The sequence below is a fragment of the Macaca mulatta genome, chromosome 17, assembly GCF_049350105.2.
Source record: "Macaca mulatta isolate MMU2019108-1 chromosome 17, T2T-MMU8v2.0, whole genome shotgun sequence".
NCBI classification, from domain to species: domain Eukaryota; kingdom Metazoa; phylum Chordata; class Mammalia; order Primates; family Cercopithecidae; genus Macaca; species Macaca mulatta.
In genome coordinates this window covers 100,949,291-100,967,822 of record NC_133422.1, presented here as the reverse complement: position 1 = coordinate 100,967,822, position 18,532 = coordinate 100,949,291, and positions in this window count along the sequence as shown.

Sequence of the window (18,532 nt, the reverse complement as noted above, 5' to 3'; positions counted from 1 at the left end):
CTGAATTTTTTTTTTTCTCACTGCAACTTCTGCCTCCTTGGTTCAAGTGATTCTCCTGCCTCAGCCTCCCGAGTAGCTGACCTTACAGGCGCTCACTACCACGCCTGGCTAATTTTTGTATTTTTAGTAGAGATGGAGTTTCACCATGTTGGCCAGGCTGTGCTCACACTCCTGACTTCAAGTGATCCGCCCTCCTCGGCCTCCCAAAGTGCTGGGATTACAGGCATGAGCCACCACGCCCAGCCCCAAAGCCTGAAGTTCTGATGAGGTAACAACCTAAAGGTTGAGGATTCCAGTTTCTGACAGGTTAAGCATCTCCCTCCTTTTTTTCCATCTTTTTTTTTTAAATGATAAACTTACTTTGAATTCTGAGTGTGTGAACTTTCTATATCACAATATTCTACCTCTTACGGTTGCTGTACTGACTCAATGAAATAATCTGTGAAGAGCCAATTGCCTGGGACACTGTCAATATTTTGGATGTAAAATGATGGAGGATAAACAGCTAGTGTCCTGGGATGTAATCTCTTCAATTTCTCTGAGAATCCTCCTGTCTCAGAGCCAAGAACTTTCAATAGCTGCCGTTGCTGAGGTTTTATTATTTTGGAATCAATGAGAGTTAAAATACAATGAAACAAGATGAGGTTTTTCACGTGATAATTCTATTTCCTTACAAAATTGGACACAAAAAAATATTGATTAAGATTCATAACAAGACTCATCATTACATAAATGTCTAAACTTCTGATTCAAATGAGGTACCACGAAGCTGATTACTTCCTGCAAAAAATGGGAGGCGAGCTTGTACATAAGGGAAGAATTATTCCTTTGTTTTTTGTTCTGACTTCTGCCTAAAATGGAAATTTTCCTGAAATTGAAAATTTTCAACTTTTCTTGTTAATTGCAGTCACCACCTCTGGGAATAAACCTTAGATGCTCCGTATTCCCAAGAAGGCTCTTTCTCGGGGTCTTATAGAAGAACTCGGGCTAGCTGTGGTTCTTTTGCATTCAACTGAGAAGAGGGGAGTGGTTGCACCCTACTTTCCAGGCCTTCCTCAGGCCTGGTGCTGGTGGACTGGTGGGCAGGCAGGCAGCGACAAACTCTTGCAAACGTGCAATAGAAAGTGGAAGGGGAGTTACCTTCCAGAGACTGGGTTAGCTTAACCTTTTCCTCCCACATTTTACTCTTCACTATAAAGAAGTAAAAAGGTCAACCTTCCCCTTGGGGCTGGTGTCACCAGTCACTTCGATAAAAGATACTGTCTGGAGTGACTTTCCAAGCCCCGGGCTAAGCCTGGAGGTCAGAAAGGGTTAGGAATGCCCCCAAGGGAATTCATTCTCCAATTCCCCTCCCCTTAGGTGTCCTTAGGTTGGCCTTTGTTTGCATTCAGGCTTTAGGAACCTTTGTTTTCAGTTGGGCAGGGCTTTTTGCTGGGGTCCCACATTGTGATGTGTGTAGTGGGCTCTGAATTTTAGATGTGTTTGTTCCATTTGGTTTTCACTCTTTTGACATAGTTCAGTAGCTGAGTCATTCATTGCCTTTGCTCAAATTTCCCTGTATTTGAGCTCTGATTAATAGCTAATAGGATGAATGGATAACACTTACACAGTGCTTATGACGTGCCAGGCGCTGCTCTGAGAGCTTTACATATATCAACTTATTAATGGAAATTTCCAGGTTTCCTGTCTGCAGAATCTTTCGTATCAGGGCAATCCATATTTTTAAATTCAACCACTGCAGGTAAGAAGCTCACATGGTGCAAAGCATAGATGCAAAGAAGAGGAATTGAGTGGCTGCCCTTCCTGAGCCTCCAGTATGAGGTAACTGTTTCATGTGGCAGGTTTTGATGGATGTAGAGAGAAGCACAGATAAAGTACTAGGGAGGCTCAAAGGAGAGGAGGAACTCACATTGGGTTGTGATCATCATGGAAGAGCCACTTTGGGGACAGCAAATATTTCAAATGGCAGCAGTGGGAGGGTAGCATGAAAATCACGTGCCACGTACAGGTACCAGAGGGAAGCTCAGGGCTTGTTCAGGGGCAGTGATAGCCAGCTCCTGACCTCCAAAGCTAGGACAGTAGATGGCCTGTCTGAAAAACCTGGGGGTTTTCCTAAGGGCAGATGACAGAAGAGTTGTTTGTATTAAATGTCAGGAGGATAAACTGTAGAGCCAGGAAGAAGAGGAAGCTGCTGTAACAGTGAAGCAGAGAGGGAAAGAACCTGGAAATGGGGCAGCGGCAATGGAAATCAAGAGAGCTCAAAGTGAGTTTGGGCTGCTGAGTCTCACAGTACGAGACAAGAAGGGAGGAGCCGCCACTGTTCCAGAACCTTTAAGGCTGGCATAATTCTGTCATTATTTACAGAAGCTGCGGATTTAGGTGGGATATATGCATGTGTCACTCTGCACATGGGAAGATAATTCTATTTGTTTTGGACATGTTGAGTCTGAGGTCCTGCTGAGACATTAGGACAGTAGAGGCGTGCCAAAATGACCAAGCTGGCTCTCTGAGAATGAAAGTATTATTGAAAAATAAATGCACAGAGTAAATATAGTCATTCAACTATGTCATAGTCTTACTTCTCAAGCAGACAAAAAAAAATTATCAAGAGTGGAGTTCTTAAAGTGGTCCATAGCATGACCGCACCTAGTTATTTTCTATTATATATACGTATGTGTGTGTTTTGTGTCATTTACCTTTGAACAAATCACATGAAAATAAAAGTTACATATGTGTGTTTAGCTACTACTAAATACAGAAAACACAAAGGACAAACAGGCAAAAAACAAAAACAAAATCAAAACTGTAATGGACTCACCACCCAAAGGTAAAAACTATTAACACTTTACTGTATTTTCGTTCTTTGATAGTTTTTTCAAAAAAACTGTGTACGTTTTGCCCCGCATATTTGTAATCATAATTGTAATTTTTAAATCATTAAATCTGATTCTGACCTGCTTTTAAATCAGCTGTTGTACACACTCCCTGTGTAATCATTTCCCATTAAATATCTTTAGGGAACTTAGAAAAAAATTATAATAAGAAATAAAACAGAGCTGAAAGAATTCTACCTATTCTTTGGGCAATCCCCAAAACTTTTTTTAGTTTTTTGGCTGCTTTGCAATTTTCCAATGTTTGTACGTCTATTAAATTAAATAGAAGCTACCAGCATCTCCTTTTATTTGTTTATCTTTGGGTGTTTATCCTCAGAATGATCAGTAATTTACATTACTTATGAAAGTGGACTATCGCCCCAGATGCTAACAATAGTATAGTTTGCTAGAATTCCACATTTATGTCCAATGTACATTGGAAAATATTAAATTTTCTGCCAAGCTTCTATAAAATCTAAGGAGTACAGGGGAAATGCTTTGCAGTTTCCATCATTAAGGTAGATGAGATTAAAAAGAAACTAAACCCAACTCAAATATTCATAAATATTTTGAAGTTATTGGCGTAAACAAAATTCCTTTCTCATGCCTTTTCTACCAAAGGAAAAACACACTCGGTTCTCTTTAGTTTGTTTATATCAGAGGATACTGACCCTAGAAGCAAACACCAACCACACCTGTGAGTCTGTTCCTAGGCCATTTGACATCCAGGTGGAGCTGATTCCTGGAGAAAGTTAATCTGTAAGGATCGGCTTAATTTTCACTCATTTCTTCAGACTTTGTTTGCCTTGGAAAGCATCCTGAGGGACAGGATCCTTTAGGAAGCTTTTTGAGAAGCCCCCTTAAACATATTTTTTCCCTGCAAGGCCAGGAAGTGCCATTTTGTCGAAAATAATTGAAATTCAAACCTCAAAAAGGCTGAATTCATTTGAAAATTTGAAGTGTCCATTCAAGAAGGTTTTACATTTTGTAATGTTTGCCTTATCCACGGCATAAGGAAACATACAATTTGAAAGTTAGACTTGTTTAATTTAAAACCCATATTCTAGTTTTGTACCAGTGTTTTATCTGGTAATATTTAGTCCTAGTATATGTAGGCTGGGGACAGGATGGAGTTCAATATGAATACCACATACAAATTATATGTTTGTAATCACAGATAGGGCTATGATTTTTTCATTTTATAAAAATCAAGTTATTTTCTTATTAATGATACAAACATCCGAACACTTTTTATAATAAACTGCTTTTTGTGAAATATTGGAAGATAACTCTAGGAATCTTTTTGTACTCACTGGAGGTAGTGCTATTTAAACAATATCCTCCCCACTTATGATCAGAGCCAAAAGGTTTTTAAAACAGGATGCAAAATATTACAACATCTCATTATGGGGTTGAGGTTTCCTTTAACATCGTGTTTATGGATCTGAAAATCAAGTAAAGATAATAATTGAAGGGTTGTCTCTACTCAGCAGTTGAGATGGGAGATGAGGGAAGATGGTGTACAGCGGAAATCTGGTTACACACAGTCAGCTCTGCCCTCGTCCATGGGAAGGAGGGCAATGCCCAAGGGTTGCCTTTGTAAAGTACTCTCTTGATTTGTTCCTCGAAATTTTAAAAAGATTTAAAAAGTGTCTACCTACCCATTTTATTTTAATGCTAATTTTGAGTGGGCTGAACAGGACATTTTGATGTGTGATACTGTTCACATGCATAATGGGTTCAGGCTGGCTCTGAGCTTTGAAAAGTCAATGTCTTTCGTGTGCCTGGTTGGTCAACTTTAATTGGCGAGGTGCTCAATTCTCCATTTCATTAAAACCCCACCAACCAAAAACAAAAGTGAGACTCTTAGTTCTTATAAAAATGGAAAAACAGAAATCAGTTAAAGTCGTATCTCAAAGAAACCCACCCTGAGAAGGAGAAACCTGGAGGCCAAGATCACATATTCTTTGACAAACAGCAAGGAAGATGTCCATCGGATATTCAGGGATATTCAGAAATGATTCCGATATTCAGAAACCGTTGGAAATAGCGAATGCATGCAGGCCTGAATACCTAGGGGATGGGTTGATAGGTGCAGCAAACCACAATGGCAGACATATACCTATGTAACAAACCTGCATGTTCTGCGCATGTATACTGGAGCTTAAAATAAAATTAAGAAAAGAAAAAAAAAAAGAAATTGTTGGAAGTATTGGGAATAGTTACTTGTTATTTAGCACTTCCCTGCCAGGTTCCTTATCAGCATTATCTAATGTAATGTTCATAACAACCATATGGGATAGGATTTATTACTAACATTGGAGAGTTGAGAAAATAGACTTAAAAGTTAAATAAACTTGTCCCACATTTCCCAGCTAGTTAAGGGGTGAAACCCTGACTTGAACCCCACAGCTCCTCCTTACACAAAGCCCCTGCTTTTGCTTAATTTTTATTCTCTTCCTTTGTGCGCTGGGATCTAGCATTCTGGATAATTTAGTAACCATCCAAAAAAGGTATCTTATCCAAATTAAAAATAATTACATACAGAAAAGATAGCATTTCTATATACCAGATTTCTTAACAAGCAAATTCTTTAAAAAATTTTTTTGGAGGGATGAGTTGAAAACGACCTAGTGGGTAACTATGGTCAGGGTAACTAACCTGCACATGTACCCCCATCTTTAAAATAAAAATTGAAAATTTTAAAATTTGACTACAAATGATGTTTTTCAAGCATAATAAATATTCTCACATTATCTAATCCTTTACATAAATGATAACTAAAAGCAGCTTGAACTTAGGGAATAAAAGGAAGACATTAGGGTTTTCCCATTGCAGAGAAAAGCTGCTTTATTCCAGAACTTGGAAAAGACATCACTGTAAAAGCTTTGGGAGTGGTATCAGGCCATCTAGAGAGCTTATATTTAATCAATCGCCTATGACTTCCCTCACAATGGATGAGCTGTTCAGCTGGGTGCGGGTACTGAAGGGCAACCTGCCAGCCTCTTTACTCATCAAGCCTTAGTTTTCTTTCTGGATTTAAGAGGTCCTGGAGTCTTAATGATATTCATCTGCTATCACTTTCGGCTTAAACAGCTAATGACAGTGCACGTTGTGTTTGATCAGTTCTTCTCTCCCGGAGAACGTGAAAACAGAGCAAGACGCTGACACTACGAAACATCAGGAGAACCCGGACTCTGCTGAGGTATGGTGTCCCTGCACTGTATTTTATCAAATGACATATTGATCCGTGCCTGCCTAGGAAACCAGCGGGGGGCAAAACTGCTGAAAACTTTCAGTGCTTTTCAAATAGGCAAAGACACTTACGAAACAATATCTTTGTAATGACTCTCAGAAGCGCATCACTGTCTTTATGTGGAGAGTGATTTAGAGTAATTAAATATAGTAGTCAGTGGGACAGAAAATGGAAAATTACTAGAATAAATTGAATACATTTTCTCATTTGGAAAAGAAAACAGATACCTTTGGTGATATGGGCCCACTCTCTTCAAGAAGAGACAATTAACTCTCTTTCAATTTGTTTCCAAAAAAAGATACTTAATGATGTAGTACCCTCTGTTGCAATTCAACTCAGAGCATTTTGTCAATCCCTTGATTTAATGACAGATGTTTAAACCTAACGGCATTGCAGAACAAACTTTAAGACGGCTACAAACCAGATGTTCTCAATATTGTCATTTTGAGAAGCAAAAAAAAAAAAAAATTTATTTCACATTGCCACGGGCAAAAAGAAAATCTGTTGAACGAGCCGTGGGATGATGCAGAAGCCAGAGTGTGAAGAGGGATCCTAAATTGTATTTGTATTCTAAAAATGAAAGCTCACCCACCGCAAGTGAGGATTTTCTGGAAGTTCAAGAGATCAAGTTCGCTTTTCGTATGACTTGCACATTGTTTTGAGCAAGTGAAATGTGAGTGTTCCCATGGCCATAACACAGAGACGGCAAAAAGCTGGGCATTTACAGCTGCGAGGCCAGGAGGTGACACGCAGCAAAGGAACCTCAGACCTTTGCATCTTCAGCCACACCTGCTGCTCCTGTCGCTCCCCAGGGTAAAGCAAGCGGCTCTAACTTGGCAGTCTCATGATCTCTTTCACTGACCAGCAGGCAGTAGGTGAGGGAAATGAATGTTAAGTCACAGCTGTTACTTTAAAAAAAAAAACAAAATCAAAGTTCTGAAATTCATATACCTATAATGAGAGTATAAATACCAGGTACTTTTGCCTGCTTAGCTGATTCTAGTTGTATATTTTGTCTCCCTTCCCCCGATTTTTCCTCTTCAAAGCAACTTCTGAAGTTCATTTTAACCAGACTTCTCTTGTAAAACAAAAGGAATCTGGGGACAGGTAACTGTTAGCCCCAGTCCTTGCCCGGTCTGAATCTGAAGGCTTTTCTAGTTCCCTGATTTAGAAAAACAACTATCTTCATGGCCATGGCTGTTTCCTGCTTTGTGTCTATTCATCACTGCACATTAATAACTTGGAGATATGATGCACCTCCCACCCGCCCAAATTGTATACTGTTTCTAATGTAGATAACCATCTTTATAAGGCCAAATGAAGAATCAGTTTAACTAAATAATAATGCGAAAATAATCATTTAAAAAAATTTGTCAGAATAGGCTAGTAAGAATCAACTCCCAAATGTCAGCGGCTTAAAATAAGAAAGGCTCATGTACATCCTGGGTGGTGGCATTGTCCCTTTGTTACCCGGGTAGCCAGAGTGACCATCTTGCACATAACTGGTGGCTGTACCAGAGAAAAAGACAGCTCTGGAGGGATTTGCACCCCCAGGGAAACACTCAGCCCAGGAATGACCCATCACTTCTACTTGCAATGCATTGGCTGGAACCAGTCACGTGGTCCCTGTCAGTACCAGGAAGTACTGAGGAAGGGGGAGGGAACCAGAAGTACTCTGCAAATGGCAGGTGATTGTTATCAATCACAGGGAGTAAACCCAGTGAGCTCTCTCATACTCATCCTGACCTTGAATTAACTTATGCTGCCTTTCAGTGGTTATTCTCAGAAGTGTCAATATCTATTTTGGTGAGTATGCATGATCATTAGATCTTTTTGTTTCCCTTTAATGAAAAGTTAAAAAAAAGGCATAAAAGATTTTGTTCCTATGAATGTTTAACTTCGTAAGCTTTAAGGAATCTCAATAGTCATAGGTTGATAGAACTACATCCCATGGTCTGGGCATGTAGATAAAATCTAGTGCAAGAAATCTCAAAAGACTTTTAAAATCTGGCAAAATGTTGTCAGCTCTTTCCCACAGAAGGTTCATAATCTTGTTTCATTATTTCATTTCTTAAAAATGGTATGAAATTCATAGAAAGTACCTAGAGAAAGATGAGTTAAAATAATACATTGTTGTATGAAAATTGACTCAACTCTTCTGCATAGCTCCTCTTGGGTTAAAATGCTAATTATGATATTTTCACTTTTGAGAACTTCAGAAAGATTTCTTTTGTGAAACTGTTGCCAAAAAATCAGCATGAATGGGGAGCTTTCTCTGAGCTCTGTGTATTGTACTCAGTGTAGCAGAGAACAGCAGGACAGCCCTGTGATGGGCTGCCTCATCTATTTTTGTTTCACTAACTACATTCTAGTAAAGACACATAATAATTGCAACATAACAGAAGCTTTATGTTCCTACATAATGATGAAAGAATATCAATAATGTAGGCTCCAAGGCAGAGAAGAGACTCAGTGCTATTTCCTTTTCAGTCTGGAGGAAGCCAAAATGAACTATCAATGAAGGTTATGGTCCATCAGCCTAGAAATCAATAGAAAAACAAGTCATTGCACAGCACAATTCATCCAAATTGCAAGGGTCTTTATGAAATCTTTAGGAGCAGAAATATATCTTTCCAAGCACACTTTGATTTTAGAACATTTTCAGTGTACCAGATAGCAAAACTGTCCTTTGCTGAAGTGCTACAATATCAGAGCAGCCATTAAGTTAGGGATTTGAAGTTTATTTTATTAGTACTAAGCAAACCCCAGAATAGATAAACCAGTTTTATGGCCTACATCTGGTTGAATAATAAAACATACGGCTGTACAGTCAAGAATCTGCAGCTATAAGTTACTGTAAATACTCAACTCAAGACAGTGACAGAGGTACTCACACATGGGATTCAGTAAGTCTTCTCCCTCTTCACATCAGAGGTTGAATATTCGTAATTCTCAGATACTTGAGATGGGATTTGCTAATTAACCATGGTTTTTTTTCGCTATTGCTGTTACTTCATTCAGATTATTTTACTTTATTTGTTATAGAGCTATTTTAGGTTCAGGAAGGGACCAACATAAACACTTTCATTCTTTATTTGATATTTTATATTTGTGTCACTATTCTCTGTAGCTGGTCTCCAGCTAAATCTTCCTGTTGGTTTTAGAAGAATAGTCTAAGGAAAAAGAAAATTTTAACCTAGGTTTCTTCATACTTTAACAGAGTTACTGTGTTGAGAAGTAATATATAAGAAATGTAAGGTGTCGCAGTGAGGAAGCTGTGAAACTAAAGATGTTTGAGAGAGAAACAGTGGAGGATAAAAATCATATCCTTACATCTGTTAAATTATTTCTATGTCACTCGCTCTGAGCACTACCCACTGGTCATATATCTATCAGAAAAACAGGGAGCTCTAAACAAAATTTATCCTCAGGCCAACTGCATAATAAAAGTGAGATACTTGCATATCACAAAATTGTACTATATCCTCGCACCTTATTCTAAAGAACTATCTTTAGGCTGCAGTAAGTAGGGGAAGCAAAGGGCTTTAGTGAGTTACCCTTGGTCTGTGCTGATGAAGTGAAGGGCCTGGCAGAGGTGGTCTTCCTTCTTTGTGGAGGTGGGGTCGGCGTTGCTGCTATGGACATGCAGCCTCTGGCTGATATGGAAAGGTTAGGGGTCTTTTGAGCCACTCTGCTCAGTGAAGGTGGAGAAACCACCAGGCAGGCTGTGCTCCAGGCGCGGTTCTGGGTGCTTTGGATGCATCAGTGAGCAAAGCAGAGATCTGTGGCCTTGCAGAGTTACCTCCTCACAGGAGGGGCTGGGACAAAAAATAAATGCCTGACCCAGTAGATTAGTACATTAGAAAGTATAATAGAAAGCCAGGTGCAGTGGCTCATGCCTGTAATCCCAGAACTTTGAGAGACCGAGGAGGTGGATCACAAGGTCAGGAGTTCGAGATCAGCTTGGCCAACATGGAGAAACCCCGTCTCTGCTAAAAACACAAAAATTAGCCAGGTGTGGTGGCATGTAGCTGTAATTCCAGCTACTTGGGAGGCTGAGGCATGAGAATTGCTTGAATCCAGGAGGTGGAGGTTGCAGTGAGCTGAGATTTTGCCAACCTACTCTAGCCTGGGCAAAAGAGTCAACAACAGCAACAACAACAACAACCACCTACCATATTAGAGCGTCATGAGTCCCGTGGGAAAAAGAAAAGAAGGGAGCAGGTAGTATAAAGAGGATTGGGAATAGGGATGTTCCAATTTAAAACAGAGAAGTCAGAAAAGTGACGGAGAAGTGCCTTATGAGCAATAATTTTAAGGAGGCAAAGGAGCCAGGCAGGCCAACTTCTCGGAAGATCATCTCAGCAGGAGGCTCAACAAGGGCCACGTCCTTCCTGTGATCTGTCCTGTGATCCTTCCTGTGAGCATGTGCCTGGCTGTTAGAGGAACAGCGAGCGAGCTGGTGTGGGGTGAGCAGCAGCAGAGGGGGGCGTAGGAGATGAGGTCAAAGAGAGAGCAGATGGAGTGGGGACAGATCATTTCAGAAATGGGAGACACTACAGGGGGTTGGCCTTTATTCTTAGTGCTCTGTAAATCATTGGGCAGCTTTGAGGAGGGTGGCATGCACCAACTTATATTTTTAAAAAAACACTCTGGCTGTTGAGTTTAAATTCAAAGATAAAAACAGGCAAACCACTTGGGTGAGTGCTACAGACATCCAGGCAAGAGAGGGTCTTAGACTCAGGGTGAAGCTGTAAAATTGGGGAGAAGCATCAGATTCTGCTGCGTTTTGAAGATAGAACCAACAAGACTTTCCGATCAATTGGATCAGAAAGAAAATATGAAAAATGATCCCAAAGTCGGCTTATTTGATTGTCTTTTGATTTTACCTGAGTCATTGGAAGATGGAGTTGTCATCAGCTGAGACAGGAAAGCTGACCTCAGGCAGATTTTTGGGGAGAAGGTCGGTCGTTCAGTTCGTGTTGGGTGAGAATTGAGATGTGGCACACCGGTTGTTGAGGATCTTTACTGGAATAAAAATTTCTTTTTTTTTCTACCCTGCCTTGTGGTGCTGATGTAATAAAAATTTCTATTTAAATAATTACATTCTGGAAAATGAGTTGATTTAGTTAAATAACTGAATGGTAGTACTAAGACATATTAAGTGTCACAGCAGTTGTAAGTGAATGGCTGTAATTTGGGAACTCTGGTGCAAATCACACAGCTGGCACATGCAGAGCTGAGTTCATGTCATTCCTTTATGGACGATTCTTCATGACATATGTGGACTTGACACAAACACGTATTACACTGTGTGAGAGACTCAAAACAGCAAGTCATGTTCAAGTGAACCTTTTCTTTGATATTATACAATGTGAATCTGAGACCAACTTGTTCACATACTTATTAGTTGAAAAAAGATCTGAGTGTTTTGCTTGAGAGCCATCAAGGTGATTTTTAGTTATCTTAGTGGAAATGTAAAGAATCAGGGAAGGTGTCGTTTCAGTTTGTTTTGGACTGGTCAGCCGAGATCTGCAGAATGACAATTCTGGGTGCTACAATTTGAAGAGAACTTTGGCAAAATACAATGTGTCCAGAGCGAGGCAATTAGGATGAAAAATGATGTGAGATCCTAAGGCATGAGGAATGAAGGGAAGAACCGGGATGTTACATAAGATTAAGAAAAATGGGCCGGGTACGGTGACTCATGCCTGTAATTCCAGCACTTTGGGAGGCCGAGGTGGATGGATCACGAGGTCAGGAGTTTGAGACCAGCCTGGCCAAGATGGTGAAACCCCATCTCTACTAAAAAATACAAAAATTAGCCAAGCGTGGTGGCGGGTGCCTGTAATCCCAGCTACTCAGGAGGTTGAGGCAGGAGAATCGCTTGAACCCGGGAGGCGGAGTCTGTAGTGTGCCAAGATCATGTTATGCACTCTAGCCTGGGTGACAGAACAAGACTCCATCTCAAAAAAAAAAAAAAAAAAAAAAAAAAAAAAAAAAAAAAGTTTCTAGATGTTTAATGGATAAAATATAAGCTTTGTATTTAGAAGACAGGTACGACTCCTAGGGGCTAAAATACATGGGAATTGCAGGGAGGCAGAGTGCATCCCAAAAAAAAGCAGGTGCTTCTCACCAATGAAAACATCTGGGAAAGGAACAGGCTTGCCTTGTGAGCATATAAAACCCCATCACCAGGAAGAATCCAACAGCTGTTAGATGCCCACTGTCAGGGATTTTCACTGAATCATTGACATCTGTGATTAAAAAGAGTGTTACAAATCCAACAAGAATTCTACTGAAAGAGGAGTTGGGGTATGAGACTCCTTGATGTTGTCCAGTTCCCAGGTTCTATTACTCCAGGGTCCCTCTAAGTGCCCCCACTGGGTTGTGTCCCCATTTGTGCTATGAAGCAGGACCCAGGACCACCACAGGCTGCGTGTGGATGGTTGCTGGGTTACTCCCTGCTTGGCCCATTTCTGCATTCTCAGACTTCTAAAAAGTTGAGTTGTAAGCTCACCAAAAGTCAGTCACATTTCTTTCTAGAATTATTGATGCCAGTTTCACTTGCTGTTGTAATTACATGACTTAACTCACTGTAAGGTAAACCAGTGATGTCTGAATGTGAGAAGGGATTTGTTATTTCCGTGAAATCAAAGCAATTCCTTTGGAAGATGGCCATGAGAGAAGAGCGAAAAGTTGCTGTTGAATTAGATGTGGGGGAGAAAACTCTTAAAAGACCAAGGGAAAATGTAAGAATCCAGAAGGATTCTCCACTCAAAATGTACTTTTTTTTTTGTTATTTTTTTTGTTTTGTTTTTGAGACAGAGTCTCACTCTGTCACCCAGGCTGGAGTGCATTGGCGCAATCTCAGCTCACTGCAAGTTCTGCCTCCCAGGTTCAAGCGATTCTCCTTCCTCAGTCTCCCAAGTAGCTGGGACCACAGGCACCCGCCACCACTCCCGGCTAATTTTTGTATGTTTAGTAGAGATGGGGCTTCACCGTGTTAGCCAGGATGGTCTCAATCTCCTGACCTCATGATCCACCCACCTCGACCTCCCAAAGTGCTGGGATGACAGGCATGAGCCACTGCACCTGGCCAAAATGTACTTCTTGATGATCCATTTTAAAGCAGATGAAACTGAAAATCATGTGCGATGTTATTATGGGCTGAATGGCATCTTCCACAGATTCATATGTTGAAGTCCCAACCCTCTAGTATCTCAGAATGTAACCGTATTTGAAGATAGGGTCTTTAAAGAGGTCATTAAGTGAAAACGAGGTCTTTAGAGTAGGCCCTAATCTGATGTGACTGATGTCTTTATAAGAAGGAAAAAAGACACCAGGGATAGGGATGCTCACACCCAGACCTTGTGAAGAGGCTGCAAGAGGGTGGCCAACTGCCAACCAAGTAACAGACCTGCCAACATCTTAACCTTGGACTTCCAGCCTCCTGAACGGTGAAAACATAAATTTCTGTTGCTTAACCCGTGCAGTATGGGGTATTTTGTTATGGTAGCCCTAGCAATCTAATAGAGATGTGTTCTAGGTGCGATTTATGCAAAGAGACGAGACAAAATACCAATCAGAAGACCCCACCTCAGAAGTTCCGTGAACAGATGTTTACGTGTGAAATGTTTAAGACGTGTGCATCTATTATTTTGTTGGGATTCACTGCCTGGCCTTCTGTTTTGATTAATGGACCAGGAACAGGTCCTTTTCCTCCAGACTGGAAGGTGTTTCCTGGGCTTGATGTCACTCTTTTATTTGTTCATAAACATTTGATCAAAGACGTATGTATCACGGACCTGCTTTGTGACGCACGGCATCATGGCGGCATGAGAGAAGTCACGAAGGATGTTCTAGGTAGATGTTGTTTTTGCCTTCAGATGCTAATAATAAGTAATATGAGTTGGACGCACAAATAACTCTCACTCGAGCCATTAGGGCGATGGACCATAACTGAGGAACATAAAGTGTCGTAAAAGTTCTCAGGGAGATGTGACCATTTCAGCTGAGGTGATCAGAGGACACAGTAATTCATGTTTTAGGGCTGAAGATAAGATTTGGGCTAGTGGAAATAGGTAGGAAGCTTACTCTAAGTAGAAGGATTGGTGTGAACAAAGGCACACACTCTGAAAAGTTACAAGACCTTTCTGGAGCGGCCAGTGGTTCAGTCCAACAAAGGCACCCTGATCTGTGGAAAAAGTGAAACTGCAAACCATCTTTCCCTGGTCCAGCTGTGCCTATCAGTTCCAGCCTAACTCCTACCCCTCACTGCCATCATCTTTTGGCTCCAGTGCCAGGAATCTTGCTATCTTCACATAGGATATGCTTTGTCACCTCCCTGCCTAGCTTGGCTTAAATCTATAACAACTCAGCTCAGTTGTCAGCTCCTCAGGGAAGTGGCGTGCGTTTCCTGTTTCTCTTATAACAAGTTACCACAAACTTAGCGGTGTAAAAGAACACAAATTTATTATCTTACAGTTTTATAGATTGGAAGTCTGACATGGAGACATCCAAAACAGTGGTGGCCCTTTTGCATGGCAGGAGAATACCAGCCTGAGTGAGGAGGAGGAGAGGAAGCAAGGAGGAAGGGGAGGAGAGATGCCAACACTGCCACATTTATGCCGATTTTTGTTTTGTTTTGTTTTGTTTTTTGAAATAGAGTCTCACTCTGTGCCCAGGCTGGAGTGCAGTGGCTCAATCTCTGCTCACTGCAGCCTCTGCCTCCTGGGTTCAAGCGATTCTCCCACCTCAGCCTCCTTGGCAGCTGGGATTACAAGCACCCCCAACCACACTCAGCTAATTTTTGTATTTTTGGTTCACATGGGTTTCACCATGTTGGCCAGGCTGGTCTCGAACTCCTGACCTCAAGTGATCCACCCGCCTTGGCCTCTCAAAGTGCTGGGATTACAGGCATGAGTCTCTGTGCCAGGCCAAATTTTGGTTTTGAGCATCCCCTGACCGACGGGCTCTTCTTAATTACAAGTGTTCACTTCACCTCTCTGTCCTTTTAGGACATCAGCAGTGGAGTCCGTTCCAAGATTGTCAATTATTGTAGTGACGTGAGAACCTGTATCCCTTGTCCTGTTTAGCAGAGTTGCTCGCATTCACCAAAGTTTGTTTTTCCAAGCTCCTGATGGCTATGAACACTGTGTGGGTTTTTTTTTTTTTTTTTTTTTTTGATTTTCACACATGGAGGGAGAGGTATTTCTTAGAGAGATTATCATTTTATGGTGCATTAAAATAAAAATACTTCTACTTAAAAAGAAAAAAAGTCTTCCCCAGTCTCACTGGGTTCCAGGTAATATGAGGCTGGATTCCTGTCTGAAAGGGTGAGGGTGGAGTCAGTTTCTCGCCTCTTCCAGTCTCTAGAGGCTTCCTACATGTCGCAGGCAATGGCTTCTTGCCCTATCTTTGCCAGCAATGACAGGTCCCCCAGGCGTCCCATCACCCTGACCTCCCCTTTTGCCTCTTGATCACTTTTAAGAATCCCTATGATTACTTGGGTCTGCCTGGATAATGCAGGATAATCTATTTAAAGTCAGCTGATTACAGCCGGGCGCGGTGGCTCACGCCTGTAATCCCAGCACTTTGGGAGGCCGAGACGGGCGGATCGCGAGGTCAGGAGATCGAGACCATCCTGGCTAACACGGTGAAACCCCGTCTCTACTAAAAATACAAAAAATTAGCCGGGTGTGGTGGGCGCCTGTAGTCCCAGCTACTCGGGAGGCTGAGGCAGGAGAATGGCGGGAACCCGGGAGGCGGAGCTTGCAGTGAGCTGAGATCGCGCCACTGCACTCCAGCCTGGGCGACAGTGTGAGACTCTGTCTCAAAAAAAAAAAGTCAGCTAATTAGTACCCTTCATTCTGCCTGCAGTGTGAATTCCCCTTTGCCATATAACCTCTTATACTTACAGTTTGGGGAGATTAAGGCATGAACACCTTGGGAGGGCCGTCTTCTGTCTATCCCAGAAACCTTTCTTACCTTTTTTGCCATCCATACCAGGCAGAGTTTTGCTCTCAGCATAGCTCACCTACAGTGCATCTTAAGCTTGACACTTACCATATAAATATATTTTATATTTTCATTGGAGTCTAAAATGCAAAATTATAAGTGTGTTTATCATCTCTTCCATTATACTTTGTGAGGGAAGATGCTGCCCCTTTTATCTCATTCTTGCTTTTGTGTCCCCAGTGTATTACACAATAAAGAGAGAGACAGGAGTGGGGAGAGTAAGGGGTGAAGAGTTCCCTGCCTGACAGAATGATGTGCAATCTGTTAGACAAAAACATTTCTTAATTACTCATTTGCAAACCTTTGAGAAAGGAGATAGCTGAGTGCTGGCATTTGCAAGAGAGTTTTTTATGCACTCCAGGCAGTGGGATCCTAAGAATACTGTACCGAGTCTACTGCTAAGAACAAGGGAGTAACAAACAAATTAGCAAGAAAAGCAACAAACAATCCTATCAAAAAGTGGGGCTAAGGACATGAATAGACAGTTCTCGAAAGAGGATATACAAATGGCCAACAAACATATGAAAAAATGCTCAGCATCACTAGTGATCAGGGAAATGCAAATCAAAACAACAATGCAATACCATCTCACTCCTGCAAGAATGGCCATAATCAAAAAATCAACAAATAATAGATGTTGGTGTGGATGCAGTGAAAAGGGAACACTTCTCCACTGCTGGTGGGAATGTGAACTAGTACAACCACTATGGAAAACTGTGTGGAGATTCCCTAAAGAACTACAAGTAGAACTACCATTTGATCCACCAATCCCACTACTGGGTATCCACCCAGAGGAAAAGAAGTCATTATACGAAGAAGATACTTGTACACACATGTTTATAGCAGCACAATTTGCAATTGCAAAGAACATGTATGTTCTTACTCATAAGTGGGAGCTAAGCTATGAGGATGCATAGCCATAAGAATGACAGTCGACACTGGGGACTCAGGAAGAAAGGGTGGGAAGTGGGTGAAGGATGAAAGACCACAAATGGGGTTCAGTGTATACTGCTCGGGTGATGGGTGCACCAAAATCTCACAAATCACCACTAAAGAACCTACTCATATAACCACATACCACCTGTTCCCCAAAAACCTATGGAAATAAAAAATTTTTAATAAAAGAGAAAACAAAAAGAGAGCAGGATGGAGAGGAGATCATGAATATGTCTGCCACAGTTCACCTTTGTACCTTTTCTTTCTTCTCTTCACAAAGGAGGGATGAGAAAGCAGGTAAAGAAACATGGTGACGTTACGGAGAGGCTGGATTCAGCTGAGCTGAGCAAGGGCTTCCTGGAGGCCTTGGGACAGGCATGTGTCACAAAGCAATCCCGAGGTAACCACCAGGCATCAGAAAGCCAGGGGTCTCCTCCGCAGAGGTGAAATGGTAAGAAGGCAGCATTTGCCTTGGGGCTCCACACTCTGGATCTCACCTGCTTCCCGGAACCTGCCTTTTCACTGTCCAGCACACAGTCCTGCTTTTCACCTGATGCAGAAGAACTGGCTGAGTATCGCCGCCTTATTTAGACATTGATCCATTTACGTGACTAAAATAACCCACATAATCGTACAAAAGCAGCTGAGTCATTTCCTGAAGTGATTTTGTAGCTATTCTCAGTCCCTTACCTCTCAGACATGTACAGGAATAGGCTTTGTCTGTCCCCGTGTCCACGGTCAGTCAGGAGGGACATGGAGCAGAATCCACATCCCCCATCTCCAAATTCATTATCTCCAGAATTCGTTCGCCAACTCTTAGCCTGGAGTGTTTGCAACCTGGAACCTCTCAAAGGTTCAGAACTGACCCCCAGATTTAAATGATTAAGATGACTCTTGCGGTGAATAACTGTCAATCTGTTCTGACCATTGCTCCACTGCCTCCCGTCCCACTTTTCCTGTGGTGTGGTGTTTTTTTGCTCATATTCTTGATAATAGAAATCGTTTTGTGAACACATGCTCTGTGTCCGGGCATTTCATATCTATTATTTCTACCTCAAAATTCTTGCAAATACATTGTGTTCTTTTCATCTTATCGCTAAAGCAGCTTCTGCAAGAGTGCATAGTTAGTAAGCAACTGGTTTATGTCATCTAGATCAAACTCCGAAACTGATTTTACTTTTCGAATTGTTCCAGTGTGTCAGTGTGGTGAGCAGGGCAGGAGGGAGGGAGGTGGATGGTGCAGAGTGGGAGAAGAGAATTCAGATAGGTCAATAGCAACTTAAACTGCTCTTTCTGAGTTCGCTCAAATGCGAGCTTGTATGGTTCCCATTGAGACTGTTTTAGAAGCATCCTTAAAATATTTATGAGGAAAGCTTAGGTGACATCTGGGACATATGTTATTGGATGAGTCAGAGAATTTCTTCTCCCCTTCCTTCATTTGGGTGAT